Source organism: Pleurodeles waltl, chromosome 9 (assembly GCF_031143425.1).
Source record: "Pleurodeles waltl isolate 20211129_DDA chromosome 9, aPleWal1.hap1.20221129, whole genome shotgun sequence".
In the NCBI taxonomy this organism is placed as follows: Eukaryota; Metazoa; Chordata; class Amphibia; order Caudata; family Salamandridae; genus Pleurodeles; species Pleurodeles waltl.
Genome location: NC_090448.1, coordinates 282,912,642 through 282,933,694, shown reverse-complemented (window position 1 = coordinate 282,933,694; position 21,053 = coordinate 282,912,642).

Here is a 21,053-nt window from a genome sequence, read left to right as displayed (position 1 = left end):
GGTGTGTGGGGTGATAAGTGTGCTGATTTGTAGTGGTGTGTTGTGTGAGGGGCTTTGAAGTTATGTGGGTGATGGTGTTGTGTGCTTGTGGATGCTAGCATTGTTGATGGTGGTGTCTCTCTCTGGCCTTCTCTCTGTAATTGTGGTCATAAGGGTTTGTGGGTGAGGTGGGCGTGTGTTTTATATTGTATTGGGTGTGGGGGAGTGGTGTGCATATGTGTATCAGGTGTGTGTATTTGGAATTGTCCAATGTGGCTGTATTCTGGAGATGTGTGTGTATTTTGAGCGCAGCGGTGTGTACCGCCAATGGAATACCACTGTTGAAAGACCGCCGCGTGGATTCGTGTGTCGTGATAGTGTGGTCGTATTTCTGTTGGCGTAATGGTGTCAGTTTTTTTTTCGCCAGTTTATCATTGACCTTTGGTGTGGCTGGCTTGTGTGTGTGTCTGAATATTGGCGGATTCCGTGCTGTGGGTCATAATAGCTGTTTCGGAATTCTGCGGCGGTGTGCTTGCGGTCTTCTGCATGGCAGTAAGCGGCTTTTACCGCCAATGTTGTAATGACCACCTATGTCTGTATGTAAATAATCAAAGGAAAAATGGCGCCTCTGTATTGTGAGAAAGGCTGTGGAGACAGCCGAAACGTGGCAAGAGCTGGCAGCACATTTGGTTGGAATACAGCACTATTGCAAACAACCTGCTGTGTGTGTCAGTGTCCTTGCTGGAAGTGTGCAAGGAATTGGACTGATATATATATATATATATATATATATATATATATATATATATATATATATATATATATATATATGTGTATATATATATATATATTTCTCTCATTCTATAGCTGATAGTTTCAGCTATAATTTTTTGGTCAAGTGCAAAACATCTTTTGGGAGGACTAATCAGATTACTCTGTATTTGGGTTCTGACGTATGAAAGTGAGTGAGTGATTGAATCCAGGAAAACTTGCAGTGGTGGAGTGGACTAGAGATATATAGGGACATATTTATACTCTGTTTGCACTGAATTAGCGTAATTTTTTCTTTACTCTAATTCGGTGCAAAACTAACCCCATATTTACACTTTGGTGCTAGACCCATCCAGCTCCAAATTTATGGAGTTAAAGTAATTTTTTGAAAGTGGAGACCTACCTTGCCTTAATGAGATGCAAGGTAGGCGTTCCCGTGCAAAAAATGACTCTATGGCCTTAACGCCATATTTAGGATCATATTTATACTCTGCAGCATATTTATACTCTGCACCGAATTAGCGTCATTTTTTTTACTCTAATTCGGTGCAAATCTAACTTCATATTTATACTTTGGTGCTAGACCCATCTAGCACCAAGGCCCTGATTTATACTTTTTTTGCACCGCATTAACATCATTTTTTTATGCAAAAATGACGCAAACTAACAAAATATTGGCCCTTATTTATACTTTTTGCTGCAAAACTGCACTAACTCAGTTTTGCACCAAAATTTTTAGCACCGGCTTGCACCATTTCTGTGCACCAGCCGGGCACCATTTTTATGGAATAGTTCAAGCCGGTGCAAAGGGTAGGCTAGAGTTTAAAAAAATGACTTTAGTCGGGTGGGGCTGGCAGTATAGAAGAAGAGGGTTTAGCACCAAAAAATGGCTTTAGGCAGGTTGGAGTAAAAAAAATGACTCTAACCAGATTAGAGTCATTTTATGGTGCTAAACCTACCATGCCACATGACTCCTGCCTTAGAAAAGGCAGGAGTCATGCCCACCACCCCAATGGCCAGCACAGAGGACAGGGATCCCCTGGGCATGGCCATTGCACCCTGTGCCATGTATGGGAGCCCATTTCAGGACCCCCTATGGCACTTTCAAAAATAAAATACACTTACCTGTACTTACCTGGGATGGGGTCCCCCATCCTCGCAGTCCCTCTAGTGTGGGTGGGTGTGCCCCTGGGGCCTAGGGAGGGCACCCCTGGGCTCATTCCATGGTGTTCCACCATGGAAATAGGCCCACAGGTCCTCTAATGCCTGCCCTGACCCAGGTTTTAAAAAATGGGGCAAAGCAAGCTTTGCCCCATTTTTTGACCCCTCCTCCCTCCCTTGCACCATTTTTGGATGGGAGTATAAATATGGTGTTAAGGCCATAGAGTCATTTTTTGCACGGGAACGCCTACCTTGCATCTCATTAAGGCAAGGTAGGTTTCCACTTCCAAAAAATGACTTTAGCTCCATAAATTTGGCACTGGATGGGTCTAGCACCAAAGTATAAATATGGGGTTAGTTTTGCACTGAATTAGAGTAAAGAAAAAATGATGCTAATTCAGTGCAAACAGAGTATAAATATGACCCTTAGCGTCAAAAAATGATGCTAATCTGGTCAGAATAATTTTTTTTTACTCAAAACTGCCTAACGTAATTTTTTTTTTTAAGCTAGCCTACCCTTTGCACTGGCTTGCACCATTCCATAAATATGGTGCCCAGCTGGTGCTAAAAAATGGTGCAAGCCGGTGCAAAACTTTTTGGTGCAAAACTGCGTTAGTGCAGTTTTGCACCAAAATGTATAAATAAGGCCCATAGTGTCCACAGTTGGTGGTCTAATCACATTTATACCAAGATGGCTCCCTCTCTGGAGGTGCAGCGCAAAGAAAAATCTGTCACACTTTTTTCTGCCCATATGGTAGACTCTAGGGGCAGGATGGAGGGTCATGCGAATGGTGGCTCTGAACTTAAATTACATCTGTTTTATGAGAAGATGGAGAAACTTTATAGAAAAGAGCTTTCTAAGTGGTGGGAGATTGAATCCCTACAAAGATATATTGATGTAGAGAGAATGCCTAGGGGTTTGAGGATCAATACCATCCCCACGTATGAAGACCCAGATCCTGACATGCTTGAGGAGTGGGCTGAGAACTCTAAAGTCAGCTCACTTAATATGATGAAAATCTTGATCAAGTATGCTTCTAAAGGCAGGAAGAAAATTTTGGATGAAATTGAGAAAGTGTCTTTTGCGATTTTATCCCTTACATAGGATGATGGCATCGAGGAATTTAAGAAAAATTTGGAGACGAAATTGAGTAGTTGTGAAGAGGATATTATGTCCAAAAAACAACGGAAGTTCATTTGTGACTTCAAGGACTACCAATCAGGCAGAATTGTATCCTTCCATCGTAAATACGACCATCTGTACGTGAAGAATGAGAAAGAATCAGTGATAGAGAACAACAATAGGGACTTTACGTCAGAAGTGGAAGAAAGTGATGTTTCGGACGGCAGTCAGTCGGATTTGTCTGATTCTCTCTTAGAGAAAAGAGCAGCTGCGGATAAAAATTTAAACAAGTCAAATTTTTTTAAGCAATTTCGCCTCTTAAATCAGGGAAGGACAGACCAAAGAAAATAAGTATTTGCCCAAAGAGGCAGGGGTCGAGGTGCAAGAGGCAGAGGAAGAGGAACCAGGCAGCAAAGATACGAGCAAGGAAAAGAAGAGTCCAGGCAAACAGGTGTGACAACCAGAGCTCGGAAAATGATATGAAGACGGTGGTTAACCTATCATCGAGAGCTCTAATCAAGCAAGAGATGAGCCTTTTAGCACTGGGTTTATCCTTCTGTCCTAGGAATGGCTTTGATTATGTATAGACAAGAATAGATCTGTTTCAGTTGGTAAGGAAATTAAAATTGAAAAAGTGGCATCTAACAAGGGTCACACCGTAAAAACAGGTGGAGGGCAGGCAACCTGTCAGTACATTAAATATTTCTGATGTTGAAGTACTACATACCTTATCAATATTGCATGATTATGTTATAGCTCATGAAGTTCCCATGTTAAATCTAGTGGCTTTGGATATTGAATTGGACAGCCCCTGTCCGACCCATTTAAACCCAAATCAGTGTTGTTACCTGCTATCCAATGTGAAGCCATCGATGTCTTTGAAAGAGATGTGATTAAACAATTGAAGAAGATTAGATATCAAGCGAGAAATAGTAAACAATATAATTTGACCACTTTACAAAGAGAAGCATTACAAGGATTAAAGAATGACTGTAGTATTGTTAGCAGACAGTCAGATAAGGGAGGAAACTTGGTTGTCTTGGATAAAGATGATTATTTAACAGAAGGTTGGAGGCAGGTGAATGATCATTCATGTTATACAGAAGTGAAATTGCTTGATGTCAAAGCATCCAATATGAAATATTTTGACATGTTGATTGATTGGAGGGAAAAAGGACTGTTGAATTGGGAGGAATATCAATTTTTGAAATGTGATTCACCGGTGATCCCCATATTATACTTGCTACCCAAGATACATAAGAATAGAGATACTCCCCCAGGCAGACCAATAATATCTGCTATAGGGTCACTTTTGGAGAATACTTCCAGATACATAGATTACTTTTTAAGACCTTTTGTAGAAAGTCTTCCATCTTATATAAAAGACACAACTCCGTTTTTGAAAATGATTGATGGCATCCAGTGGGAAGATGATTTTCTCCTCCTCTCTATGGATGTCACCAACTTGTACACCTGTATACAACATGAACTAGGGTTGTTAACGATTCAACATTTCTTAAGGGCCAGATCACTCTCATATTTAATGCATACAGAGATGATCTGTGATATGATCAGTTTTTGCTTGAATAATAATTTTTTTCTATTTTATGATAAGCTGTACAAACAGATTCAGGGTACAGCAATGGGGACATGTTTTGCACCAAGCTATGCTAATCTGGTCATGGGTTGGTGGGAAGAACAAATATCCACCTTGTTACCGGATTTTGATAAGAATGTGGTTTTGTGGTGTTGTTATATAGATGACATCTTTGTGATCTGGAGGGGTGATGAGGAATCTGCTAGGAGGTTTGTGGCATCATTGAACAACAATGAACATAATCTACATTTGAGTGAACAATGCAGCAAGGAACAAATTCAATTCTCGGATGTTGATGTGTTGGTACATAAAGAATCGTTAAGGACAAAAGTGTATAGAAAGCTGACTGCTGTAAATAGTCTTTTAAACGCATATAGTGCACATCCACCAAAGCTCATTGCTAGTATACCTTTTGGGGAATTCTTGAGAGCGCATTGGATATGTAGTTCGTTGGAAGACTACTAGCAAGAAAGTGAGAGCATGGCTAAACGTTTTCAGGCCAGAGGTTACAACAGAAAGATTATCTCACAAGCCAAAAGGAAGGCAGGCAATATAGAGAGGGAGCACTTGCTATACCCTAGGTTTGATACTGACAGCAATGAGCATAATATCAGATTCATAACCACATACTCCAATCAATCACAAACTATGAGACAGATTCTGAATAAAAGTTTGCATATACTACATACAGATCCTGTTCTGAGCAATGAGATATCTAATATGTCCCTGATTACTTTTCAAAAGAGCAGATCATTAAGAGAAGATCTAAGCCACAACATGGTTACAAGTGTCAATATGAGGGCCAGTGTGTCAGATTACCCGGTTGGGTTTTTCTGCTGTAAACAGTGTAAAGCTTGCAGGCATAGTAACAACTGCTTTGAAATCATTGGAGATGATGGTCATTGGACCTATCAGATTCGAGGGCATTACAACTGTAATACAGATTATTGTATTTACTGTCTGTCCTGCCCATGTAAGAAATTGTATGTGGGCAGTACCATGCATAGAGCTAAGAAAAGGGTGTTGGAGCATATCAGAGCCATTCACAGTCAATATCAGAACTATCCTGTGGCAAGACATTTTCATGAGAAAAATAGTAGCGATGAACGGCTATTAAGTTTTGCTGTTTTGGATCAAGTCAAACCCACTGCTAGGGGTGGTAATAGAGAGAGAAGAATGAGGATTCTGGAATCCAAGATGATTATTAGGCTGAACACCCTGAGTCCCATAGGTTTAAATTCTACTGAGGAAATGAATGTACATCTGGGCTGAATCAGTTTGCTGATTTTGTTTGCTGCTAAATAATTTTGTAACAACAATTTTTAATAATATTTATGCATCTCAAATGTTTTGGAAATATATTTTTGACACAAAAGTATGGATTGGGGTTTGAACTCATATTGGGATCTCACAAATGGTTTGGATGGCGTAATTATTGGATGGTCTAAATTAAGATACAGCATGGATTTCCTGACCTACTTTCAAACATTAGATGAATTACTGATTTATATAGACTTTGAATAATAGGGTTTTACAGTAATGTCTAAGTCAAATTCCTTTATTCTATTTCATAAATAGTTTTTTTTTCAAAATCAAAAAATTAAAATTGAATAATGAAATACTGCTATTTAAGGTAACCATTAAAATAAATACATTTATGATAACAAGCTATACTGTATAGGAATTGTATGTTTGAAGATCTAGATCATGCATGTTTGGACATTCAAATATGGGGCCTGCACGTTTTGAGAATTGTAAGCATGGGTTGTTGTTAGTCCTTTGTTTATGTTTGTGTAAGGTATGGACATTTCATGTGTGGAGCCAACTCCCACTTTATGCGTGAGCAAGGCTACGGCTGAAACGCGTTGTTTTGGGAGGAAGCAATTTGGTATTAAAATGTATATATGACTTAAGCTTGTTGTCCAGGGATTCGTTTACTATTTTGGAGGAACTGTATGTATGTATATATATATATATATATATATATATATATATATATATATATATATATATTCAATGAGATACAGAAACAGTACTGTGATACTTTTTCATGGAACACTCAAAAACGCATGCATCTACGTGCAAAGAATCTGACACTGAGAAAAACAAGCATTTTAATGAGGCAAAGGAAGTTATACTTGTTTTTCCTTTCTGAAATAGAATAATGCATTTCAAATTAGCAGCACTTACATTGTTTTTTTTTTTTTGGTGTCCTCATATGCCTGATATGCTTCCATACTATCCGCCCAGGATCTTCCCCCTGTTAGAATACAGAACGGCCCTAGGAAGATCATGGTTGTCACAGTGCGAAGCTCAGGGAGGAGGAAGCAAGAGTCATACCATACCTTGGTCCCATGTGATCCTAATCATCAGACACCATACTCCACCATAAGCGTGTTGAGACTAGGACCCACCTTTCTCCCCCACTACCTTAACCCAGGAGCCCACATCGTTTTGGCCCTATTTGCATTAAAACAACTACAATCTATCCTACAAACATAGTTTACTGCTTCCAACCCGTCATGATTAGTAGGGGCTTTGGAGGTTGTCCATTGCCTACATACTTCTCTTCTGCCCAAAAACATCAAATAGAACAGCAACTTTAACTTGTACCTGTTTAGGCTGCTTACTTTAGGTGACCATCTGAAAAAAACAGCTCTGAACCTATGTCTATCTCCAAGCAGAAGATCTCCTTTACCACCCTGCTGATCTCTGACCAAAAGACCTGGATCTGAGGCCAGAAAAAACCCACGTAAATCATACGTCTTACTAAGGCCACATTTTCTGCAATGGAATCTTGCTAATTTCTTTGGAATATAGTATGCCCTGTGAAGAGTGAAGAGATGATTCCTTCTTAAATACGCTGGTTTAACTACTTGATATAATAAACACCAAGACGTCGACCTTAATTGAGAAATGCCTACTTTGGGGAATACTTCCTCCCATATACAAACTGTGGGCTCCTTGTTCTGATCCACGATGTCCAAAAGTAAACCATAGTAAACTGTCACTTCCTTTTTCTGAGTTGGGACTTCAACCAGCTTCTCCTCCAAATTGTTTGTGTCCGTTCCCGTTTCTCGCAAGGATCGGGCCCAACTCAGCAGTTGATAATATTTAAATTTTGTTAGGGCTCGTGGCTTTTAACCGCTAGTTCTTACCAAGCGAGAATTTTTCCATCTTGCAACAACTGCCCCCATTCGGTGATACCTATGTCCCTCAAAGCGGATACTAAACTGTCTTGGAGACATTCAAGTGTTCAAGGGGAATCCCACACTGGAGTGTAATTGCTATAATATGTTTATTTTGTTATTTTCCGTATCTGGGCCCATAGCTGAGCAGCTGCCTGCATGACTTTTAATCTCACTTTTTTTGTAGAATCTGCGATGTCCAAATTTATACATGAATTTAGATCCACCTCCAACCTCCTCCTTGAGCATAGTGTCCCTTAATCGATTCCCTCCGCCCCAGATAGCATATCCTTCGTATTCTTTAACTGGAAGGCCCAGACATTTAACTGAATATCAGGAAGCGCTATTCCCCCTTCTCATATCTCTTCCTCAGTTTCTTCTGTTCAATCCTAACTCCTTTGGATCCCTGGATAAAATAATCTATTTTCCCTTGCAACTTTTGTATCCAGGTCTCCTTGGAGTGCAGGGGTATCATATTAAAAAGAAAAGTAACCTTCGGCCGAATCGACGGGTGCAGTTTAGTTGTAGAAGAGTTTTTAGGGTTCAGGAATGGGTGGAGTTTTAGGAGTTTAAGGGTTAGTGAGGAGTTTTAGGGTTCATGGCTGGGTGGAGTTTGGAGGTAAAAGAGACATTTGAAATTCAGGAATTTAGGGATGGATGGAGTTTATGTGCCAGGGGTGGGCATAGATTTGGCACGATGAGGGAGTTTTATGGGGCATTGATGGTGTTTAGGAATTTTGAGGGGTGCCAAATGTGTTGTGCTTAGGGGTGGTAAGAGGTCAGTGAATTAAAAGCATTTTAAGTATTTATTTGACACTATTAATGCCATAACTCTGAAAGTTGGCCCCTGATGTAAAGCACAGAAATAAATACCTTCAACATATTTAAAAAATAGACTTTCTATGACTTGGTTTCTATAAAATTATAAACACCAATCTTCCTCTGAATTTCCACTAAACGGTGTAGGTGAAATGGTTCCCAGTAATTAAATTCTAAAAAAAATGTTTTTCAATGAAATCACATACACCTGGGTAATGCACAGCGTCCCTGACAGGGTCACATTCTGGAGAGGCCAAGAATAATTGAGATACACAAAATATCATAAACACACATACGTTTGATTTTCTTCTGTCCCTCAAATGAAAGAGTGCCACTTAGTGCAGGTTGTAAGGGTGGTTTTGCCATCCACTAGTTTAACAGCCTTTAGATTGCAAATATCACTTTACATAGTTGAGTGTTTAGATACAAGAAGAATTAGGTTTCAGTTGGCTCAAGCATGGGGTGGTGATTTCGAACTGTGGCTCCTTAACCCTATTCCAAAGTGATAACCTGTATAATCCACTGAACTGTTGGGGGGCAGAGTAGAGAAATAATTGTGATAATTTTTAAACACTGAATGAAGAAAAATAAAATATGTTCTAGTTTTTGACAGTTTCCACCAGTCTGATATGTGTTTTTAGTTCCTGCCTTCTATACACACTTATTTTGTGTACAATTATAACAGTACAATGTTATGGTTAATTATGAATGACTGCCCATTAGATAACTTTTGATGGATAGATGCTGGCTGAAATATGATCTCCATTTAGCTATACACTAATTATATTCTTTTTTTCAGTCTTTGTTCATTCTTTAAGAGAGGTCGGGAATTCAATTTTAAATCCATAATTGCGAAAGAAGAACTGAATGCACTAAAAAAGAAATCCTCCTTTGTGGGGATTGTTTGTACTTCTGTTTAGAATAGTACCAGCATGTGATGTACACAATCTTCGGTAGAACATTGTCAACTGATGCTTTTTAGAACATGTCCTCATTTATGATGTACTGCACAGAAAGCTTTTAAACAAATTTGCATTCAGATATTCATTTTTTTATTGTTGGTGCATTAAATGAGTTTTGACCCATGGCAATATTAAGCACAAAAGGAGTTATGTGTTCAGCATTTGTTTGCCTTTTTTGCATTTTGATAAAAACACTGGGCATGTAGAATGTTTAAAGAATGCAAAACATATGTCTAAAGGGAACATTAACCATTGGTGAAGATAAGGGGAAATACTAGCTCAGCACTATGACAACACAGTGTGCTCAACTGTCCAGTCAATCTTAGGGACCAAAATTGGACCCAGGATGCCTACTTTATTTGTAGGTCTGGGTGTACTGGGTTCAATGTCTTTCGAGCTGTATGAGATGCAGTTACCACCACATTTTAAAATTAATTATTGAAGCGCCTGTTCTAATTTCAAAACAGAGAAATAACAGAGAAATAAATATTTGGGGGAGGTCCAAAGTGAAAAGCACTTAAGGTCTGAGGTGGCATAGGGAAACATTGGTGAGCACATGTTGCAAACTAAGGGCCAGATGTACAAGGCCCTAGTTCCTCCTTGCGCCACACTAGCATCATTTTCGTTTTATGCTAATATGGCTCAAGGAGGAATTTTTCGATACATCATATTTACAAAGTGGTGCAATGCATGCATCACACCACTTTGCGACCCCTTGCGCCACATAATGCCTGTATCAAGTATAATTCATGCAAGAGGGGCATTCCAGCATTCGGAGACCTGCAAAAATGGCACAGTGAAATCTACAAGATTTCACTGCGCCGTTTTTAGCATCATTTTTAACACCTGCTCAAATCAGGCTTTAAAGTGATGCACCCATTTTAATTAATAGGCCTACTTGCACTTTGCTGCACTAGCCTCAACATTTTTTATGCTAGTGCAGCAAAGCACCACAATAGTATCAAAAGTTTTTACCCTATTGGCCTAACATGCTTCATGGTGCACCATATTGTCAATACGGTGTACACATGCTGTCGTTAGGTGGGGCAAGGGAGACGCAAAAAACTGGCCAAATATGCCCCTAAATTGTTGACTTAGATGCAGATTATGGTCAGACATTTAAAAAGTAGTTTGTGTAGAGTACGCACCAACCATCTTGCTGCCAGTTGAGGGCAGCAGCGATGGAATAGGAAAGGTTAAACTTACTCTACAGTAGATGCTGACATTGAAAAATTTGATTGGGTTTCAGTGGCATGGAACAGGTGCAAAGGGGTCAGGATGTTACCGTACTTGATCATTTTGAGCATCATGGTCTGGATGTTCAGTCATGGGTTGAAATTGCTGTGAAAGCTGTGGAGGCATTGAGCTTAAGTTCACACTAAAAGAAGAAACATCATTTGCAGAAAAGGGATTACGATAATGAATCTTGAAAACCGGAAGGACGAGCTGAGATGACAAATAACATTTAACCTCTCATTAGTGTCTAATCAGTCTGGTAGTGTTATTTTTCATTTTGAATTCTGCCTTAGGTGCAACCCAATTTGTAGAATTGACACAGAAATTAACTAATTATTCCAAGAGTGTTCAGAGTTCTACTTCTTTATGTTTTCAGCATTGAAGGCAGTGTAGTTTTTGGGTGTGGCATAACACAAATACATCTTACTTTGTGTACACACAGAGATTGGCTGCTACATCCCCTGGGTTTGTTTGGGTCAGAGCCTTGCAGGCATTACTTGTCTAACGTGTCTATAGCATTTCCGGCTGGCACACCGCATTTCACAGATGTTTACATTTTGTGATTCACAAAGACAGATATTCGCTTCCTTTGCATTTTAATAAGTGGTGTTTTAAGGAGAATTTCTATGGTGTTTTTACTATTGTCAAATTAATGGTACCCATATAGAAGACTGAGGCCCTCATTTTGACTTTGGGAGTCTCTTGCCAAGGCCACCGTCAAAGCAGGTGCCAAGAGACTGCCAGTGTTGGTGTTCCGAAGACCCCTGTATTGTGAGGCAAAAGCAGATTTCCACCCATAAACAGGCAGAACCCTGACCCGGGTGTGTGTGTGTGGTAGGTCCATGTGTGTGGAGTGTGTGTGTATGTGTGCGAGCATGTGTGTGTGTCGGAATGGGTGTGCATGCATGTGTGTGTGACTGTATGCATGTGTGTGAGTGAATGTTTGAGGAGTGTAGGTGTGTGTGTGAATGTGGAGGGTGTGTGTGTGAGGGAATGTATGTGAAGGGTGGGGGTATGTATGAATGTGGAGGGTGTGTGTGTGAGTGAATGTATGCGGAGGGTGGGTGTGGGGGTGTGTATGAATGGGGAGGGGCACTTATGTGTGTGAGCGAGTGAGGGTGCATGTCTGTGTGCAAGCGAGCGGGGGTGCGTGTCTGTTTGTGTTCAATGACGTAGGGGTGCCTGTCTGTTTGTGTGCGAGCGAGTAGTGTGTCTGGATGTATGCATGCAGTTGGGGGGGTGCCTGGATTTATGCAGTCGGGTGGGGGTGTGTGTCTGCAAGAGTGTGTGTGTGTGTCAGTAAGTGTGTTGACGTGTGGGGATGCATGTGCCAGTGACAGGAATGAGGATTCCTGTCACTGGGTGCGTTACCGCCAGGGTTTTCGTGGAGGGGCGACTGCAGATAAAAGCCTGGCAGTTTGCTGCCTACTAATACGGCTGCGGTCTTAGGCATGCTGCTGCCAGGAGGAGTTCACTGCCGTCCACGCAGATCTGACTGGTCCACAAGTGGCCGTGTTGTAGAAGTTCTGCCTCAGCCAAACCGTGTAATGTGACGTTCTTTAACAGTGGGACCGCAATGGTAAGACTGCCACCACCAGTGTGGCAGTCTTAAGACCGCCACACTCGTAATATTGGCATGAGTAGGGCTTGCTGAGATTCATACTCAGTGAGAACAATTATTAGTAGTTTTCTGGGTAACAGGAGACACGTTAAAATGCGGTCAATGGACTGACGTAGGAGAGAAAGGTATCGAAGAAGGGGAACTGGAGAGTTTGAAAGTCTGGTTTGTGGTGGATGGGGCACAAGGGCATCAGGCTAGCTTTTGAGGTCAAATCTGCTAAATTTCAAAACATAGCGTGGTCCGGAGGGAAGGTAGGAGCTTACAGGTGATTTAAAGATGTGCTGTTAAGAAGGCCCAGTTGCCTTTCAACTGCTAGTTTTATGGCTCAAGGGCTTTGTATTTCACTTGTGGCTTGCTCCTTTCCTGCACCTTTGTTGTTTTCCCCTTTAACATCCTTGTTGTCTCACCCTTGTAGTTTGTATACCATGGGAAATTGCAGTGTTAGTTGCAAAGGAGTCCTTCTCAAGTAATAGGTTTGCAACTTACACTTTACTGGCAACCAAGCCACTGCCGCAGTTGACTTCCCTGGGGAAATGAAGAAAAACAGTCCAAGCCCTACTCAGGGAAATTTGTTGGGCAGTACCCCTAGGCCACTGGTATGCAACATTTTATAAATCATTGTCCAGTCAGTGTTTTTTCTTATAAAAATAAAATATTACTAAATCACACACACAATGCTAAATACTATTCATTATATATATACCGTCATGTAGATGAAAACACCTCTGGTGTCATCCTCATAATATGATACATCAGAATGCAAAAATAGCCCCACCTACACTAGATACAACAAATGGGGCAGGGATTTATTGGCAAAAAGGCTCACCTACTAGCTTTGTCAGATGTCACCGCACTGATAAACATAGAACAAATGACATAATAAACCAATAAAACACCACTGATATCAATTGGGATAGTACCAACAGTCATACTATTCATTGTAGTATAAAACTTTGCATTTTCAATCATCAACATTGTTGATAAAACATTATTCAGCATAAAATGTATCCCAGAGTCTTATTTCTACATGTACACTGTTAAACAATACCATTAGGATCAACTAACAGAGTTTCTCCAACTCCAGACGTCATGTACAAACATTCAGACTCCAAGAGTGCTTAGAACCATGGAAATCACTCCCAGGGCCAAGCAATTAATCCTTTGGGAGACTTAAGGAAATGTTAAGGGGAAGTTCAGGGGAAATGGGTCTGCTGCACTTTCTGAAGTCCCCCAAATGGTGCATAAAAATGTTGGTGTGTCACTCGCCACTTATGGGGTACCAAAAACTTATAATACATAGATTTCTGAGTCCTTGCAAGGGCATACAGTGTGCTCCTTGACCCTAGGTGGTGAATAACGAATGAGAAGCTGCAACTGCTCTGCCTTGCGCTACATTTTTTGTTTTTGTTGTGGGCCTGAGCACCTGGTGTGCATCCATTGTTGGGGCCATGGGGAACCAACTCCTGCGTAAGGGTTTTTCAATTCCTTTGAGGGTGCATCTGACCTAGTCTATGAAAGAAAAGATTTGGAAATACAAATTGGTAGATGTGTTAAAATTGTTACATAGGGAGGTTCAAGAAGAAGAGGGCTTTAAGGAAATAGAGTATGAGCTTGCCAGAAAGTCAAAGGTACAAACACAACTGTGAATTAGAAGTCTAATTTTTAATTTACGCTAGGTTTTTCTGTGAGCGCAATGCAGAGCAATGAGTGACACTATTTAAATATATGGATGTGGTATGATGAGCCCAAATGGACTACAGGTGTTTTGGTTGGTTTAGATATGATGAAGAATTCTGAGCTTTCTTGGCAGTGAATGCAGATAAGGAATGTGGTGACATTGACAGTGAGTTGCAGATGAACAGATATGATTGGTGAGACCAGAGGGCCACCATTACAATATAAGCCCTTTCAGGGGTGGCTTGTCATAACACTCTCTTTCACCCTCTGTACAGTGGGTCTGATGCACAAGGCTTATGTTCTATTTCCCTGTTGTACGTCATGGCCTCCTGTGACACCAGGATAAATACCCCTCAGGCCCATGATCCCACTACTCTTATCCCCTTAGAAGGCCAATTCCTAGAGCACATGAAACCATTAGAAAACTATAGTACCATTGTTCAATTATTTTTTTCGATTTGCACACTTTCGAGGAATAGACATGTATTTCCTGTTTATTGGTTCCAACTACCATGTACTATTGACTCCACCTGCTAATGTGAATTGATTTCACCTGCTTCTGTTTATTGCTTCCAACTGCCATGACCTTTTTACTCCTCCTGCTAATGTTAATTGATTCCACCTGCTTCTGTTTATTTGTTCCAACTGCCATGACCTGTTGGCTCCACCTGCCTGTGTTAATTGATTTCACCTTGCTTCTGTTTATTGGTTTTAACTGCTATGACATATTGACTCACTCCTAATGTCAATTGATTGCACCTGCATGCATTAAAGGTCAAAAGAATTTCCTCACATCCTGAGTTGACCAGATTTTTCCAGGCTCTAGTCTTCCTCAGTCCAAACCTCCCTACAGCTCCTGTGATCCCAAAGCCATCACCGCTTTTGTTGTCTTCACTTTCAGTGTGGCGATTCATCTTTCTTTTCGGCTCCCTGTACTACAGCTACATAGACTTCCTCCATTCTTTAGTTTTAAGTAGGAGAGACCCGGCTAAGTACTTGATAACAGGTTAGTAGCACTGATCCTTTGATTAAGCCTATGACTATCTATAAGACTGAGGGGCCAATTACAAATCTGGTGGTCACAAGACCACCAGTCTCACTGTGGTGGTCGGACGCCGCAGCTGTGGCAGTCAATCCACCACATTACAAGTTTGGCAGATGGATCGCCAAAAGACTGCCATCTCTACCAGGATCCAAGATCCAGATGGGATGACGGCAGTCTTGGTTGTAATCAGCCAAAGCAGTTCTGAACTCAGCACCGCCCTGCTGATTACAACTTTGTTCTCCACTAGTCTTTTCATGGCCATTTCCCCACCATGAAAAGGCTGGTAGAAAACAAGTGCAGGGGGCCAAAGGGAGGTTGGAATGTGCACTGTCTGCTTTGGTTACAGGGGGAGATGGGCTTTATTTCCCATAGTTACTACCATACACTATGGGCATATGCCAACATGTAACACCTCAAATTGTCACACATGCCAAATTTTAATCAAGGAGTTAGAACACTTCACACACACACATGCACCAATTGTGACGTGACAAGGAGTGACAATGTTGACCAAGACATATAGGAAATTGATCTCCAGAAAATGAACAATATTAGTCATGTAAGGACCAAGTAAGCTCAGACCAATGTCCCACACACAACAACAAGTTGTCAATAAAGTGTAGGTATGAAATGGACTACTGTACTGTGCAGGAAGGTGAGAACCAGACCTAGCTAACTATGCAATTAGTCCATCAATAGGCCACTGACTGAGTAACACCATCACTACCCACACATAAGACACAGTCGTATGTGCACCATTATGTGCCACTCCTCTGATAGGACAACATAGTTGAGTAACATGCTTCAAAATACATTTGCATTTGCACACCTGTGTGCTATAGATGGCTACTGTACATCAATGTGTTCACAGGTGATCTGTGACACATTGCATTTACCATATTGTCAGAGCTACAAATCTGTTCTGTCACTTATTCACCTGGTAAGGGGACAAACATGTGTTAGGTCTGTACTTACCCCCTTGTGGCTGCTGTGCTGCCTTTAAACACCCATCCTACTCAGGGTAGGCCACTGATAAAATGCGGGCCATTAGGGGGGTCATGGTCCAAGGGGCTCCTGGTCCTCTTTGGGAGGAAATCCCCAGCTGTACTCTAGGGTTTGCAGGCCCAGCATCTCAGGCCCTCCCATCTCTTCTGACAGTGGGCGCTCTGCCAGCTGTGGACCCACAGGGTCCGTACTTTCTTGGAGATGACAAGCCATATCTCCTTTTTCTGATGGGCGTTGACCTGCATGGATGACAAAGACAAGAACGATTGTCATGTCCACATGTACCACACTAAAACAAGCTTATTTACAAGTCAGTTCAGCAACCCAAACACAGCCTGTCTTGAACATCCACTCCACTGATAGATGAGCATGTACAGTGAGGGCACATGTGAGCTGGAAACAGGCAGACAACATGCATCTCCAGCAGCAGCTGTTAAGGTATCACATATGACCAGACACCAAACACATATGAAGATGGGTTTTTCAGGCAAGGTCTGGCATACCACCTCCATTAATCATGTGCAACAGTCACAAGGTGGTTTGGGGAACATACATGTCACATTCTCCACAATGTCTCAGAACTCTAACTATGTCACCAAACATAAGAACATGCCCAAGAAGTTCCCCATTCTAGCACAAGTTTAGCACCAAAAGACTTTAAGGGCACAATCCGAAAAATTGCCCATCGTTCTTTGCTTAGCATATCAATGAATAGCTGAGCTAATGAGACATATGTGCACATGATGCACTTACCTGCTCCTCTGGTGCACCATAGAGATGTTCATATCGGGGTAAGACCTCATCCACCAGCTTCTCTAGCTCCTAAGGTGAGAAGCCAGAAGCCCTATCACCTGTAGGACTTGCCATGATTGCTCCCGGAGGCAGTACACAGCAGCTCAGGTCATGCATGTTTTGCCGGGAGCAGTGTCAGGAGTCAAGTAAGAGATGATGTATGAGATGGCAGTCACGTCCATCACGTAAGAAGCCATCATCGCCGGCGGACATCGCCATTGGCCCTAGACCACCATAGACAGCAATGTGTTCCAATGGCAATATCCACCGCGTTAGTATCCGACTATCGCCATGACCACCTCCACCAGCGGTCGCAGTTCGTTTCCTATTGTTCAGTACAGTAGATCAGGGAGTCGCCATTTTAAGGCCCGTAGAGGGTCAGAAACATTAATTACATGATGCGTCACAAGGTCGGAAATACATCTACCGTTTAGTCTTGAGTTCTGGCATTACCTAACCATGTATGAATGTCCAGATTGAAGTGCCATGTTGATAAGATAAATGTAAGGTAACTTTAGTGGCAGAGTCAACACCCTCTTGGCAATTGGCTAGATAGTTTTTTTTGCATGCAAAGTTGGATCTCCAAGTAACAGAGGCTTGCTGAATTGTGGATTTACATTTTCATGTCATGATTGAGGGAAGGGGATGAGATTCCACTAATTTGACATCATTAGCATTGGTCTGTGCTGTGTACCATGCTCCTACTGTGTCATTTGGCATGACACATTATTATATGTGACATATGTTTTGAAACTTACAAGGGACACAATGAGTGATGGACATACCTTCTTAGTTTCCCTCACATAGTTACCCTGCAATAAGAATAGTCAGACAGCCTCCAGTGTACCATCCACTAGCGGACCTGCAGACCATGGAGGATCAACATGTCATTCAGATCTACTGCCTGGATAGGCAGACAATTATGGATCTCTGCTGTCAGTTGGAGCAAGATCTGATACCTGCTATTCATCATCCAAATAGCATACCACCCATTGTACAAATCATGTCAGAGCTGCATTTCCTAGCCACAGGGTCCTTTCAGAATACTGTGGCCCTAACTGCAGGCATGTCCCAGCATATGTTCAGTCTGCTCTTAAAGACTATACTGTCTGCACTGTTAAAACACCTGGACAGCTACATCAGATTTCCACAACATGAGGATATGGCCCATGTGAAGGCATATTTTTATGGATTGCATACATCCCACGTGTAGTGGGAGCCATTGATGGTACCCATGTTGCCTTGGTTCCCCCACATGGCAATGAACAGATGTATCAGACCAGGAAAAACATCCACTCCATTAATGTCCAAGTAGTCTGTTTGGCAGAACTCTACATTTCCCAAGTATGGGCACGGTACCCAGGTTCAGTACATGATGTCTTCCCCATTCGGATCAGCACTATCCCACAGCTGATGACAAGATAGTACTTATAGAGGTCCTGGGTGGTTGGTAAGTCACATATGGCATGTGTGTTAGCATCATATGTCTGCTGCCAAATGTAAGGAAGTCCAAAATTTATGTTTTCACACATGTAACAATTCCTTACAGGAGACGTTGGCCACCCAAACCGCCTCTGGTTGTTGTCACCAGTGAGGCACCCAACCACGCCAGGGGAAGTCTGCTTCAATGAGGCACATGGAAGGACATGGCATATCATGGAGTGGACTTTTGGGCTCCTGAAAGCAAGATTCCGTAGCATTGATAAGTCTGGTGGGCCCTCCTCTACTCATCCGCCAAAGTGTGTCAGATCATTATGGCCTGCTGCGTGCCCCACAGCCTCATCCTGAGTCGTCAAATCCCATACATCCCTGATGCGGGGGAGCCAGCAGTTCCACAGGGTGAGAATGCAGAAATGCCAAATGAGGAGGACAATGATGAGGAAGAAGGTGGAGACATCCGGGCAGATCTAGGTATGCATTGTTCTGTAATTTGAGTGACTCTTTGGGGTAGTAGTGGGGGTTATGGATGTTTGATAAGGGTCTTTCTATGACCATCAGATAAGTTGTTCATTACTTTGCAATACATGGCCCAGGTTTTAATGCAAAATAGTAAATGGAGTTTCAACTGTTGGGATGATCTTTTTTGTTAGTGTTTATCACAACTCACATTTGAAGTTACCATTGTATTTGGGACATGTATTTCTAGAACATGTTTACCATTACCTGCCTAAAATCCTTGCTTCACATTTTTATGTTCCTCATTCTCATGTGGACATTTCTGACTTGTGTCACTGGCAGGTTGGTTTAGCTGGTGTGACATATGAAGTGGACATGATTGATCCAGGTACTGTATGGCATTATATTGGTAGTTTATTAATTCCATGCCCAGGCTGTCAGGGAAGTGGGATAGCAGTGTTCTGTTTCACACAATAGACCTGTTTGCCATTGTATGTGAGTCCAGTGGTGTCATGTGTGTGATCATGTGCCCATGACAAATGTCTTTCTGTACAATCTGTTCACTCAACCTTCTTATTGGTTTTATAATGGTAACATCTTACTTCTATATAGCTGTTCCTGTGTTTCCTGATTACAGGCCACTGTGTATGTGTGTCATAGGTGAGTAGCATGCCTACAGATACCTGACCATGGCAAGTGGAAGGTTCCCTGACTGGGGGCAGTGGTACTAGCCTCTGTGTATTATGGGGGATGTTCATTTGGTAGGTATGGTATGGGTATGTGATAAATGTTTATCTGATGACAAACTGCACCGATCGGTTTGACTATTTGGATAGACAAAGTCTGACATGTCCCTTACTTCAGCGGTCTGTGGGATGTTAGTTAGTAACACCTATGCTGGCGTAATAAGTTGTGAATATGTATGTCAGTGTGTGATCATGGGCATGTGTTCAGCCTATGTGCAGCACAGTGCCATAAATGTGTATTGATTATTGTCCATATGTATCATTATGTATGCATTGAACTCAGAATCCTCAGTACATGTGACCTGTCCCTTCCCACATTTGCTACATTTGACTGTATCATGTACAGTCAGGACATTTCACAGTTAACTGTTCAAAATAGATGAAAAATGACTTTCAACTATTTATTTATTAGTTTTGTTTATTTAAAAGTGTTCAGGGAACTAAAATGAATGGGTTCAAAGCAATGAAGTCCAAACAATGAAGGGTTCAGTCATGGTGGACATTATCATCAGGGTAGGTGCTGTGCTACAACAATTGGAGTTTGAAGTCCAGTGTCCTGCTATCCTTTAAAAATGGGCAGTTGTCATAGAAGAGCCAACAGGGTGTATCAGTGGCACACACGGGGAACCAGTCGTTAGAGGATCACTGCCTGGCAGTGGTTGTAGTCTTGGCATCTGCACCTCCTGGTTGTCTTGGTGGATGTCCACATTTGCGGGGGGTTCTTTAGCTACAGAGGCAAAGGGTTTCTGAGGCATGTCCTTTCCCTGGCAGAGCCTACATTCCACTGGCTGCCAGAGATGTAATGTGGCTGATTTTACATGGCCAATGGAAGGAGTTTGGTGTTATGGACAGAGACTGCTTAGGGTGGTGTTGATGTCTATCAGCACCCCTGTTAGGGAGACCATGTTCAAATTGAGGGCCTTCCACTGTTGCATTACTTCCTGGTGGTTGTCCCTCTGCAGCTGCTTGATATCCCCCATCATGGCAAGTACCTTGCCCATCACACCTTGGGACGTTGGTAAGCACCCAAGACTTAGGAGATGGTGTCTTCACCATTTCTATCCCTAGCAGCCTCATTCCCCTGGCCCACACTATCCCTCCCACACACCCTACCCCCATGTGCCTACGCCCTTGACACAGTATGCCCACTGCCTCTGGTGGCAGGTCCTTCATTGTCAGGGCTTTCTAGTTGTGACTCTGGTACCTGCACTGGGGAGCACATGATGGTTCTATCTGTCCTTGGGACACAGGTTTGGGGGCGAATGGTTCCTTGGGATGTAGATGCAACAGGGCTGGACAGAGTCAATGAGGGCAGGGTGAGGCTGACATTTGTGGACTGACCAAGTATCCCAGATGGGCCAGAGTCATCCTCATTGTCCACACATTCAGGGGTGTTTTCATCACTAAGGGCTTTATCCAGGTGGGAAGTGGCATT